Here is a 13,498-nt window from a genome sequence, read left to right as displayed (position 1 = left end):
TGGTCTGTTCTACAAAGGTTACGTGCCATTCATATTAGTCTACCGTCACAGATTTATTTTCCTATTATGCAGAACAACCTGAATATGAGGCCCTCCAATCTCATGTTTATACATTTTTCATTTTTCTGTCTAGCCTATACATCTAGCAACGGTGAGTAGAATTTGTTAGTTTTTTCTATTTCTTCTATATATCAGCTCTGATTTATCTTTGTACATTACTTCAGGACACTTATAGATTATTTATTGTATACTGCATTCTTGGAATCTTGGCTTTTATGCTTATCCTGTAATTTGGAGCACCATTCCTTACAGCTATTATTACACTTAAATACATTTACATTTAAATATTAAAACAGAGCAGAATGATTATGCCATTGTTATGGAGCTAATTTAGTTGCCAACAGATAGGGGGTAATTTTTAAATTATTACAGAAAAAATCCAAAAAAATTAAGAATTATTTGTTTAAAGGGGACCCGTCACCCCCAAAAAATTGTTCAAAATCCTATTTTATCACATTAGTCAAGCAAAATTAACTTTAATTACACTATATAAATTATTTGAATCTTGTTTCCTTCAGTCTGTGATTTCAAAATTATAGCAAGCCGGCAGCAGCCATTTTGTGGACACTATTATTAAGACAAGCCTTGTATCATCTCAGAATCTTGTTTGTGCACCAGAATGGGGGACCCGATGTCCATCCCCATGTCCTGGCTACACAATTAAATGGTAAAGAGAACGGGGGAATGTGGGGAGAGCAGTGACAACTAGGAAGTGCTGAATGGAAAGTGAAAGTAATTGTCTGCCCCGCTTCTATGCCACTGGCATAGAGGAGTGGCAGACAATATTTGATTGACAGCTGAGATTTTTAAAGGAGTTTACAATAGCTATGAATGCATTAATAAAAAATAGAAATTGGATTTCATGTTTAATTTGAAAAGGACTTTTATTATACAGATTTTTGTGTCTGGGTGACAGGTCCACTTTAAATAAAACTGCGTGCCAGTGGCAATGCCGTAATATGGAACTTTCATAATATTGGTTTTCCAGATAATTACTGCAATAGTAATTTATTTATTGGTATTAATTAATATATAGAATACTTATTCTTGACATTCTAAATTTAAAATAATTTAGGGGTAGTTTTTATGTGAAGGCATACATTTTAGCAAAACCAGTACCGATTCTTTGACATTAGCGTAAAATATAATGATCTCAGAGATTACTCACAAGAAGGTGAAATTGCTTAGTTAGATGTGAAAATTATTAATCAAGATTTACTTTAATGTAGGATACTTTTCTGTAAATATGAAATCAAAAATTGTGCTATGCCATATATTTTGTTTTTCTTTTGTAATCAGTGACTGAATTTTGGAATCTTTATTTAAAGCCTAAATCAAATGGAAAATAAATCATGAGCATTTCTTTCTAAGTAGTTTTGTGAAAATGTACACCAGGAGTAAATGGTATGAAACACATATTTAATATGATTTATTCTTGGCATAAATATTTACAAAAGTATGTTAATATGTGTGTGTATATGTAATATAAATATTTAAGATAAATATTGAACAGATAAATGTTTAAAATGATGTTAAAATGACAGTATATTTGTATGCATGTCCATGTCACCCCTAAAGCCCAGTTTTCAGTAAATTCTAATATTTAATCTTTTTCTTGGTCTGAAAATTGGTTGGTAAATTCATTCTTGTATTCACTAATGAATTGGAATAATCTAATGGTAAATTGATTGTATGTATGTAGTAATCATAAGTTTTGGGGTATTTTAAACATAAATGTATTTATACATGTATGTCTTTATTTTATTCATTTTTTTAGGAATAAAAAAGATGATGTTGCCACTTACTTCAGATATCACCATAGAATGTCCATCACCATATTTTAAAGCACATTATCCACAGATGAAAAATGTAAAAGAATACTGTTCTCAAGATATATCTTACATAATTATAACAGATTTTTCAAGTGGTAACGTTGGAACATATCATTGCATTTCCCCAAATAGAACAGTGCTTGAAACAAAACTGGAGTTAACTGACTGTAAGTTTTAATTAACGTTTAATGTTAATGTACATTGGAAATGTGCTTAGAATAGCCCCCTCATCAATTTTACATTCACTTATTTTTAAGGTTTACTTATCCGTTAACGAGCAGAGATGATGACTGTCCACTAGAAAGATACATTGTGTGTGTATAAACATTATACACATTATCACATATAAAAACAGTAGAAAAGGCTGAAGGATAGGAGCAACTATGATATATCATTTAATTCACCAAAAACAAAACACTAAGGGGCCGATTCACTAAGCTCGAGTGAAGGATTCGAATGAAAAAAATTCGAATTTCGAAGTATTTTTTGGGTACTTCGACCATCGAATTGGTTAAATTCGTTCGAATTCGAACGAAATCGAACGAATCGAACGAAAAATCGTTCGACTATTCGACCATTCGATAGTCGAAGTACTTTCCCTTTAAAAAAAACTTCGACCCCCTACTTCGGCAGATAAAACCTACCGAAGTCAATGTTAGCCTATGGGGAAGGTCCCCATAGGCTTGCTAAACTTTTTTTGATCGAAGGATTTTCCTTCGATCGTTGGATTAAAATCCTTCGAATCGTTCGATTCGAAGGATTTAATCGTTCGATCGAACGAAAAATCCTTCGATCGATCGAACGAACGTTTAGCGCTAAATCATTCGACTTCGATATTCGAAGTCGAAGGATTTCAATTCGAGGGTCGAATTTCGAAGTATTTTTTACTTCGAAATTCGACCCTTAGTGAATCTGCCCCTAAGTGGCAGATGTATCAAGGGTTGAATATCGAGGGTTAATTAACCCTCGATATTCGACTGCCGAATTAAAATCCTTCGACTTCGAATATCGAAGTTGAAGGATTTTGCGCAATTCGTTCGATCGAACGATTAAACCCTTCGAATCGAACAGAAAATTTTCAGCAAGCCTATGGGGACGATTTTTAGATTTTTAGAACGATTTTTAGTTCGAAACGTTCGATTCGAAGTCGAAGGTCGTAGTCAAAGGTCGAAGTAGCCAATTCGATGGTCGAAGTAGCAATTCGAAATTCGAACTACTTTTCCTCTATTCTTTCACTCGAACTTAGTGAATGGGCCCCTAAGAAACTCTTTAAACACAGCAGGGCAAAAATCCCAAATGTCCCCCTGTTGAAACAACTCAATATACCTGATTAAAGTATTGTGTGTTGTACCAATGCAAAACACACAAGTGAAGACAAATTAGCTTTCTTTTGGAAGATGGGAAACATTATTTAGTGTGAAATTTGTTGGTCAATTAATTTATATTATATGCCTACAAGAGCAGGGACCTCCCTTACCAGTGTCGATTTATTGCAGTCAATGCTTGTTCTCCTTTACAGTGCCACTTCTATATTAAACACTGCATTGTATTTTGTATATATTCCATTTGGAAAAGCTTATCTAGTATTACCTAAAGCTACTGCTACTGGAATCTATCAGAAAATTGCCCAGATAGTTAATATAGTTTTTACCTTCAATATCATTATTATAGTATTTTACCCTGTTAAATAAAACGTCTCCCCCCACTGGTCAATGTTTATTTTACAATAATAAAACTAACATTCTGTAAATGATGCTCATGAATACTATTAATATTTCTGTACTGCTGCTCATTCCAGTGGAGACGACTGAAGCGGAAATTGTAAAGTTTCGATCTGTTGGGGATGGCTTGAAACTGTATTACCAAAGTAACACTGATTCAAAATGGACATGGACCTCGCCTGACTCACAAAGTAAAAGAAAAATTGATATTTTAAATACATTACTCTATATCAGTTGGAAATTCCAGGGTCGAGTCAAAATTTTAGAAAATGTCCTTCAAGTTGCACCACTGGATTTTTCAGATGCTGGTATATATAGAAACCATTTTGGAATGATGATAAATCTTGTAACTGTGCAAGGTATGTATAAAGCATTCCCTTTCTGGTTACCAAGTATGAAAATGAAACACTTTTAAATGCATTTTACTCGGGTAGCATCCCCCCTACAAAGACTTAAAAAAATAGGGTACTAAAGGATGGAGATACCCAAGTCATGTCCTTAAATTCATTATTGCTAATTAGTAAATCATTGCAGCTTATTACAGCTATAACGAATAAAGGCAGGGTGGTTAGGGACCATCCTAGAAGCAAATCAGCTTGGAATGTTTCTTGTGTTGAAACATAACAGAATTAATTGAGCAAGATTTAAATACACACTGGAACTTGCCTTGTGTTTGGAATGTGCTGTTTATCACAAGATAAACACCTTTTTTCTCTTCCTGGCTTTTCAGTTAAAGCAGATCCATCTACAGTTGTTTCACATGGAAGAAAGCTATCTCTCACCTGTACAGTGTCCCATGTACCAGACACCAGTGTGGAACTTGTCTGGGCAAAAATAAATAGGACCTGTTCCATACATGGTAAAAGGCAATCATTAACTTCAAAAAAATTGGAATATACCATGGTTGTTGATGAAGTAAATGAAAAAGCTACAAACTGGGCATGCTTGGTATTCCACAAAAGCCTCCTTAAAGCTACATTACCCATTAACTTAGAATACATCAAGCTTCCACTTTCAGGGATTACAACCAGCCCCGTCGCAGTTATGACCGGCACCATCATTACTTCTACTTTCCAACCAGGCACATTGAACAGTACAGGTATGATATTTATGTATCATATTTCCATATATATTTTTATTTTACAGGTATGGAACCTGTTACCCAGAATGCTCGGGACCTGGGGTTTTCTGGATAATGGATCTTTCTAGAATTTGGATTTCCAGACCTTGAGTCTACTAAAAAATAATTTAAACATTGATTAAACCAAATAGTATTGTTTTGCATCCAATAAGGATTAATTATATCTTACAAGGTACTGCTTTTGTGCTACAGAGAAAAAGGAAATAATGTTTAAAAAATTTGATTTATTTGCTTAAACGGGATATGGCCTTTCATTAATTCTGGGCTTTCTGAATAATGGATCCAATGGAATATATACATTTTCATCACTTCATGAAAAGGGAGGGGGGAATTTGGTGATATATTTAACTATAACTTAAATACAAGATATATGATATCAGGATTCATTTATTAATGCTAGATGCAAGCTTGCTAATGGGCACTGAATTTTAAAAATCTGATTAAAACTCTACATGACAGGGCCCTTTTTCCAGTTTGTTTCTGCTTATTGAATTGCCTGGATTTTTTGTTAGTACTAAAATAGAATTATACCCATTTATATTATATAAAATGGCAATTGAGGTTGGAAATAAACCATGTCTTCAAGGTTCCATTTTTCACTCTGATTTGAAATTGAATTAATCAGAATCTGATGATGAAAATGAAGCTGCAGTGTTTAATACATGGCAACTGCCTATAGTAAATACTGTTTTGTAAATGTTAGACTGACTTCTTTGATCATAGTTTCCGAAGTCTAAATTGTGGTTCAGCTACGGAGAATTCCATTTACAACCTTGCTCATTTAGAAACTCTTTGAATGGTATGAAACCATCTGCCCTCTATAGATAGACCATAAGCTGAAAATCCAGAAAGCTCAATTTTAAACATTTTATTACATTTTTAAACAGAGTATTGCATTTTTTTAAAAAAAATTTCCTTTTTCTCTGTGATACACAAGTACCTTATACTTGATCCATACTAACATATAATTAATCCTTATTGGAAGCAAAACAAGCCTATTGGTTTCATTTAATGTTTACATGATTTTCTAGTGGACCCAAGGGAGTTATTTATTAAAGGTCAAGTTGCTTATTACACGAAAAATTGGATTGTATTTTTCATTCAAAACTCGAAATGTTTGGTTAAAAAACTGTAATTTTCCTAAGCTTTGTTTCTAAAAACCCATCGAGGTCATGTAGAAGTCATGGGCAGAGGTCTCTTGAATTGTTTGAAGATGTTTGTAGCCTTCATGATGTTCGTGTTTGGCTCAAAAACTCGATAAATTTGAGTTTTGGTATAAAACTTCAGAAACCTCACAAACTTGACCTTTGATAAAGAACCCTCTTAAAGTATAGAGATCCAAATGAAGGAAAAAACCCTTATGTGGAAAACTCCTGGTCCCAATCAACAGGAATAACAGGTTTCATACCTGTATTGCACTACTAGGATATTGTACAGTACAAGGCCCATTTACTAAGGGTCGAATATCAAGGTTAAATTAACCATTGATATTCGACCATCGAAGTAAAATCCTTCGACTTCGAATATCGAAGTTGAAGGATTTACCGCAAATGTTTTGCATTATATCCCTGATCAGAGGCTTACCGTTCGACTATTTGACCATTCGATAATCGAAGTACAGTCTCTTTAAAAAAAACTTCAACTTCATACTTTGCCAAATTAAAGCTAGCGAAGTGTAATGTTAGCCTATGGGGACCTTCCACAGCACTTTTCTAAGTTTTTTTTGGTCGAATAGAAATCCTTTGATCGATTGCTAAAAATTGTTGATTCAAACGATTTAATCGTTCAATCAAACGATTTCTATTCAATCGTTCAATCGATCGAATACGCTAAAAATCCTTTGACTTTGATATTTGAAGTTGAAGGATTTCAATTCGATGATTGAATTTCAAAGTTTTTTTAACTTCGAAATTCGACCCTTAGTAAATCTGCCCCTGAAGGATATAATGCAAAACAGAGAAACCAATCAAGATAAAATAAATGATAAAATAAATGATAAATCTACATAATCTGATGTTCTCTGCTATACAGAGATTTTTAATCCAAAAGGGAATTTCTTATTGAAGCTGCCTGTTTCTACTGTTGACTTGAATTTTAATAATGCATTTATTATTGACAATGTATTTAAATTACAATTCATTTGCTTGTCTTTTAGAATTAAGCACCAGGGACACATTGGATTTGGATCATTCAATTAGCTTAACAGTTTGCATTTTAATTGCCCTCGTGATTGTGGTTCTCTTGTTAATATGCGCAATTAAAAAATGGCTGAAGCCAGGTTAGTGTTCTATGCATTATTTTCACTTTTGTACGTTATTTAGGTTTTGTAACAAATAATACATTGACTAAATATTTTATAGAGCTGAAACTAAGCAGTGAACAGTCAATTCTAAAGTGTTATCACAATGACACATATGAAAAACATATATTCCTATTACAGGTATGCGATTTCTTATACAGAAACCTGTTATCCAGAAAGCTCTGAATTGCCAAAAAGCAATCTCCCATAAACTCAATTTTATCCAAATAATCCAAATGTTAAAAAATGATTTCCTTTTTCTATGTAATAATAAATCAGTAGCTTGTACTTGATCCCAACTAAGATATACTGTAATTGCTCCTTTTTGGAAGCAATTGGGTTTAATGTTTACATGATTTTCTGGTAAATTTAAGATATGAAGATCCAAATTACGGAAAAAACCATTACACAGAGCATTTTGGATTACAGGAACCATACCTGTAATCAATGAAATAGTCCTCATTGGTGGAATGAAGTATGTAAGCACTGCTCTCATATCAGTGACTTAAGGTGGCCATAGAGGCAAAGATCCGCTCGTTTGGTGACATCGCCCTATGGCCGAACGATCAGATTACGATGCGCAATTGGCTCTGGCGGGATCGGTTGGGACAAAATCAAACCTTTCCGATCGACCAAATGTTCTGTCTCCGCCAGACGAAAAATGATCGTCACTCTCCACACGGTCTGAAAATGGTACGAATCCTCGATTCGTACGATAGGATCTTTGCGTCTATGGCCACCTTAAAGGAAAACTATACCCCCAAAATGAATACTTAAGCAACAGTTTATATCAAATTGAATGACATATTAAAGAATCTTACCAAACTGGAATATATATTTACATAAATATTGCCCTTTTACATCTCTTGCCTTGAACCACCATTTCGTGACTCTATCTGTGCTGCCTCAGAGATCACCTGACCAGAAATACTATAACACTAACTGTAACAGGAAGAAGTGAGGAAGCAAAAGGCAGAACTCTGTCTGTTAATTGGCTCATGTGACCTTACATGTGGTTTGTATGTGTACACAGTGAATCTTACGATCTCAGGGGGCGGCCCTTATTTTTAAAATGGCAATTTTCTATTTATGATTACCCAATGGCACATACTACTAAAAAAGTATATTATTATGATAATGGTTCATTTACATGAAGCAGGGTTTTACACATGAGCTGTTTTACTCAGTATCTTTTAATAGAGACCTACATTGTTTGGGGGGTATAGTTTTCCTTTAATTCTGCTGTGGTGGACAATGACGAGAAAACCCCAAAGCATTGTCAATTTCTTAGACAATAACATGATGTTATAATTTGTCCACCTCTGATAACAGAGAGATTCTTTATGATGAAACCAACATCGTGCTGCAATCTGTAACAGAACCTTCAGTTCAACATATGTTTCTAAATAAAAGGCTTAGGGGCCGATTTATGTAAAAAAAAAAAAATTTCAATTACAGAAAAACACAGATGAAAAATGTGATTGGAAAAAAAAAGTACCAAATTATTTTTGGAAACCTCTGAATTAAAAGAAATTAAAAAGTTGCTAGAAAAAACTTGTCAAATAAAAACTGGTGAGATTGTACAGCAGTCATTAGGAATAATATTTATTTATTGTCCCAGTTTATTAAAACATTCAAGATTTTCAGCCTCATTGAAAAGTAATGGAACAATGTGATTCCTGCTGGCATGCGACAATTTTGTCTAAGAAAGGGCTGAGCCAACCAGGCGCCCTAGGCAACCCGATCAGCTAGCCCCGTCCCTGCGTGCACATGTGCAAGCGAAATAACGGAGGGGGAGAGTGATGAAGGGGCCTCTTCTGCCTGCCCCTAGTTCCAGCCCTGATCCACGTGCAGGAATGTTTTGTTGTATTTTTTTGTTACATACTGACAGAGGTCCCCAACCTTTTTACCCTTGGGCCACATTCAAATGTAAAAAGAGTTGGGGAGAAACACAAGCATGAATAGTTTCTAGAGATGCCAAATAAGGGCTGTGGTTGGCTAATTGGCAGTAGCAATATGGACTGGCAGCCTCCAGGAGGCTTTATTTGGCAGTAAACCTGGTTTCTATTTAACCAAAACTTACCTTCAAGCCTGGAATTCAAAAATAATCACCTGCTTTGAGGCCACTGGTAAGCAATATCCAAGGGGTCGGTAAGCAACATGTTGCTCGTGAGCCACTGGGCTCTGCGTTTTTTTTTCCCGCGTCTGTGTTTTTTTCACAAAATGTAATTTTGAAGGGATGGTTCACCTTAAAGTAAAACTTTTAGTATGTTATAGAATGGCCAATTCTAAGCAACATTTTTTGATTGGTCTGCATTTTTTCTTTTTTTTTTTATAGTTTTTGAATTATTTGCCTTCTTGTTCCGACTCTTTCCAGCTTTCAAATGGGGTCACTGACCCAGTCTAAAAATGCTCAGTAAATACAAATGTATTGTTATTGCTACCTTTTATTACTCTTCTTTCTATTCAGGCCTCTCCTATTCATATTTCAGTCTCTCATTAAAATTGATGCATGGTGGCTAGTGTAATTTGAACCGTAGCAACAGACTGCAGAAGTTGCAGGTTTACTTTGAAGTGGTATGGTGGCTTATCAACTTTATGATCATAACTCTGTAACTAAAAACCCCTGTCTTTGTTAACACATGCACTTGTATATATACTGAATTACTCATGAGACAGGGGACCGGGGAATGTGCACTGATTAATTGGCCAAGTCAGTAGCACTTTCATTGTACTTTTTATAATACATTTTTACTTAGGAGTGCAACCACAACCCCCCTTTTTGTATACTAATAAAAAAATACTGCGACCATTGCTCCTGTGTGAAATTGCTAAATGGATTTTATGAGTGTTTGATTTTTGGATACAAAATTTACATATAGGAATTTGTTTTTATAGCGGCTGCAAAACAGACAGCGCAGACAAACGCCCGCCTACATCACATACAAAACATGTCTGGGACTAATGAATCAACAGGTAAATGCCGCTTTATCATATTTATTTAGTAGGTAATGATTAGTATGTAATGACTCTGTTTGTGATTTGACTTTAAATGAATGGTTATTGTATTTGTATGGCTGGACCTAGAACCAGCCAGTAAGCAATCAGAACATAACAACTTTCACAGGGTTTTAACCTTTACAGTTAAAAGTCAACAGGAAATAAACAAACAGATTTGTTTGCGAAGAACATTTTATTACTGTATTATGGTTTAAATAGCTCTGTGGCTTAGCAACTGATGTATTAACATTCATATTTTTCATTTCCCTGAATCAAACTTTTTAGCGCTACAAATTGTGCATTTGAATAACTTCGCTAAACCTTGTCAACATGTATTTATTAACTGTAAAAACCATTAAAAACTCTTAATACAAAACATCACCATATAAAAGCTGGTGATTTCATGTATACGTCAATAGGAGCTGTCCTTCTCTAGTTGTAAAACCTTTCTTTACTTCAAGGTTTTAGAGGTTTTCTTTTTTTTTTTTTTAATTTAATTCCATGAAAAAGAGGATTTGTATTAATTTGTGCTTTTTATATTTATTCTGTATATATATTTATATATATATATATATATTAATCTAACAAGTAGGTATTCATGTTTTTATAAAATGTCAGTTTATTCACAAGTTAACTTCTAAAATTCACAATTTTTTTTTTAAAGATGTGGGCCCTATTTGTGGATTTCTTCTGGGTACGCTTCCCTACATACTAAAAGACACAGAAAGATTCATTGGCTCCTGGTGAAATTGACTCTAGTGTGCTGAGTAAATAGTGAACTTAGATTGTAAGGGAGCAATGGAAATGACATACAGGACTGGCAACTAGCCGGTATTTCACCACCAGGACTGGGTCCAGTATTACAAATCTACTGACTATGTAATTGTTGGTATAATTGTAAATCCTATTTGTTCTGTCTCTGGTCAGCCCGTGATCCACCTTAATTTTGCTCCCTACTCCCCTCCATCCCACCCATTACCCCTTTCAACTCCTTTTTTCCCCATTCTGCCACCCTTTTGGCTGCCAGTGCACCCAGGTCAGCCCCATTTGCCTTATAGTCCTGCCCCCATCCCATCAAAGTCCCACCCCTTCACGATCCTGCTCCCGCCTCTAAGGCATAGGTTGATAAGATACAATCAAAAGGTGGCAAACCTTATGGCAGACAGTCTCTGAAATAGCTGCATAAAAATTAAACTTAACTCTTCTTTTTCTAATTACTTTTTTAACTTTTTTAAAAAAACTTTTATCGTAACTTTTTTTACTGTAAAAATGATTAGTTGACAAAATACACCTACTTATGTAACCTTATCTTGGCTAAAATAGGCTTTATGTGGCTAGTAAGATATAACATAGGTTACACTGGACTCTCTTTCAATAGGATGGGCCTTTGCTAAGTGGAAGGGTGAAGGGGAGATGTTGAACAACTATACCTCTCTTGTGCTGTTTTGTAAAAAAATAAAAAAGAGAGGATGACAAAATAGTTTATCAAAACAAAATAATAACAGGCTTTATTGTGTAAAGCGTAAACAGGTTAATACTCACACAATCCAAATGAGGCAGTGTAAAATAAGTGTCAAATCAAAGGGAGAGCAGAGACAGCCGGGGGCATTTCTGCCATGAGGCAAGGTGAGCCTCAGGCGGCAGCTCCCCAGAGGTTACCAGGGGCGGCAAAAAGCCACTCCTGGTACCTTCAAAAGCTGAATTTCCGGCTTCTAAACCGGAAATTTGGCTTTTCCTACGCAGTGAGAGCAATTTTGCTTTCTGCGCTATAGATGCGGCTTTCACCGGACCCCCGTCAGCTATTTTCAGGTAAGCGTGATGGGTGGCGGCATCCTGAACGTCGCCTCAGGCGACTGCCAGGAACGCGCCTGGAGACAGCAATGTAACAACAATGTGGAGACAGTTTTGGGAGTTTGAGCTTTGCCTTCTAGGGTTCCTAGTAATGATGTGCGGACCGACCCAATACCAGCGGGACCGGCCGACCGTACTGCGCAGTTTGCAGGTCAGTCGAGATTTTCTCGACCCGCATATCACTATTTCCCAGCATATGGCAAGAAAATCCTCAATCACGGAGCAGCAGCAGTGTTAAAACCATCGCTTTATTCAGAAAATCTTAAAAAGCATGAATGGAGCACACAACAAACGAACGCTTGATGCGTTACGTGGACAGAAGCCATTTCTTCCAAAGCAATTTTCACATGTGAGCATTTAAAAAGACAAAAACACGACCACTAAAAAACAGTAACCCTTGCAGTGCTGGACAGTAACTGTTACAGTAATACATGTAGCGTTCCCATAAGGGACTTGTACCACTCAACATCTCATACAATTGACAGTTAACGTACTATAGATAATTTACAGTAAGTATAAAAGTATGTAATTCACTCATTTCTAGTATAGGTAAATCTAAAAACAACTGGACTTGCTGAGTAATCAATGAAGACATTTCACTACTCATCCGAGCAGCTTCTTCAGTTCAACTGACTGGTGTGGAAAGTTCTCGGCATACAAACTCTTCCACTAATCCAATCACAATGGCACATTGTAACTCTTCAAAGAGGTGACATCTGAAGAAATTCAAAGAGGTGTAAATTCTGTGTAGTTACTGTGATAGGATTATCCAATGTGTCATGCAACTCCTAGAAAGAGGGGAGACAAAACAATGTTCACCAAGCGAATGGCTCAGCATAGGAGGGCAAACTCTACAGGGCAAAACTCAGCTGTCTTTCTACACTTAAAAGACAAGGGACACCCCTTTGAAGATAGCAAGGTCCAAATATTGGATAAAGAAGACCCTTGGTTTGAACGAGGCGTGAAAGAGGCAAATCATGTCAAGGTGGAGAAACCATCCCTAAACAGAGGCGGGGGCCTTCGACACCACCTCTCTGCTACATACAATGCTGTTCTAACATCTGTACCCCGGCGGTTTCAGAACACTTCACACGTCCATTCATGCAACTCTCACAAGTAAAACCTCTTTCTAGGAGTTGCATGACACATTGGATAATCCTATCACAGTAACTGCACAGAATCTACACCTCTGTGAATTTCTTCAGATGTCACCTCTTTGAAGAGTTACCATGTGCCATTGTGATTGGATTAGTGGAAGAGTTTATATGCCTAGAATTTCCCACACCAGTCAGTTGAACTGAAGAAGCTGCTCGGATGAGTAGTGAAACGTCTTCATTGATTCCTCAGCAAGTCCAGTTGTTTTTAGATTTACCTATACTAGATATACCATGACCTGGATAAATGAAAATCTTCATAGTCATAATTCACTAATTATTACACTAGAATACATGGATTAAAAAATGAAGGGGTTTGGAATCAGATAAGAATTAATTGGAAACAATTAAATAATAAGGTATGAATACATTTATCTACACATTTCATTATTTAATTTGAAAAAACAAGTTTTTTCCCATTCTCGATTTAATCCGCCGTG

At 35.6% G+C, this 13,498-nt stretch overlaps 1 long non-coding RNA gene across 1 annotated transcript; it reads left to right on the top strand.

Moving 5' to 3' along the window:
• Positions 1–4,194: 4,194 nt before the first annotated feature.
• On the top strand, positions 4,195–10,029 carry LOC121401438. Its single transcript, XR_005966243.1, has 3 exons — positions 4,195–4,712; positions 6,910–7,032; positions 9,952–10,029. It is a non-coding gene; the product is annotated as an uncharacterized LOC121401438 (long non-coding RNA).
• The last annotated feature ends 3,469 nt before the right edge of the window (positions 10,030–13,498 follow it).

This window comes from Xenopus laevis, chromosome 3L (genome assembly GCF_017654675.1).
Source record: "Xenopus laevis strain J_2021 chromosome 3L, Xenopus_laevis_v10.1, whole genome shotgun sequence".
Taxonomy (NCBI): Eukaryota; Metazoa; Chordata; class Amphibia; order Anura; family Pipidae; genus Xenopus; species Xenopus laevis.
The sequence above is the reverse complement of the archived record's forward strand: the minus strand, read 5'-3'. Positions and strand labels throughout refer to the sequence as shown.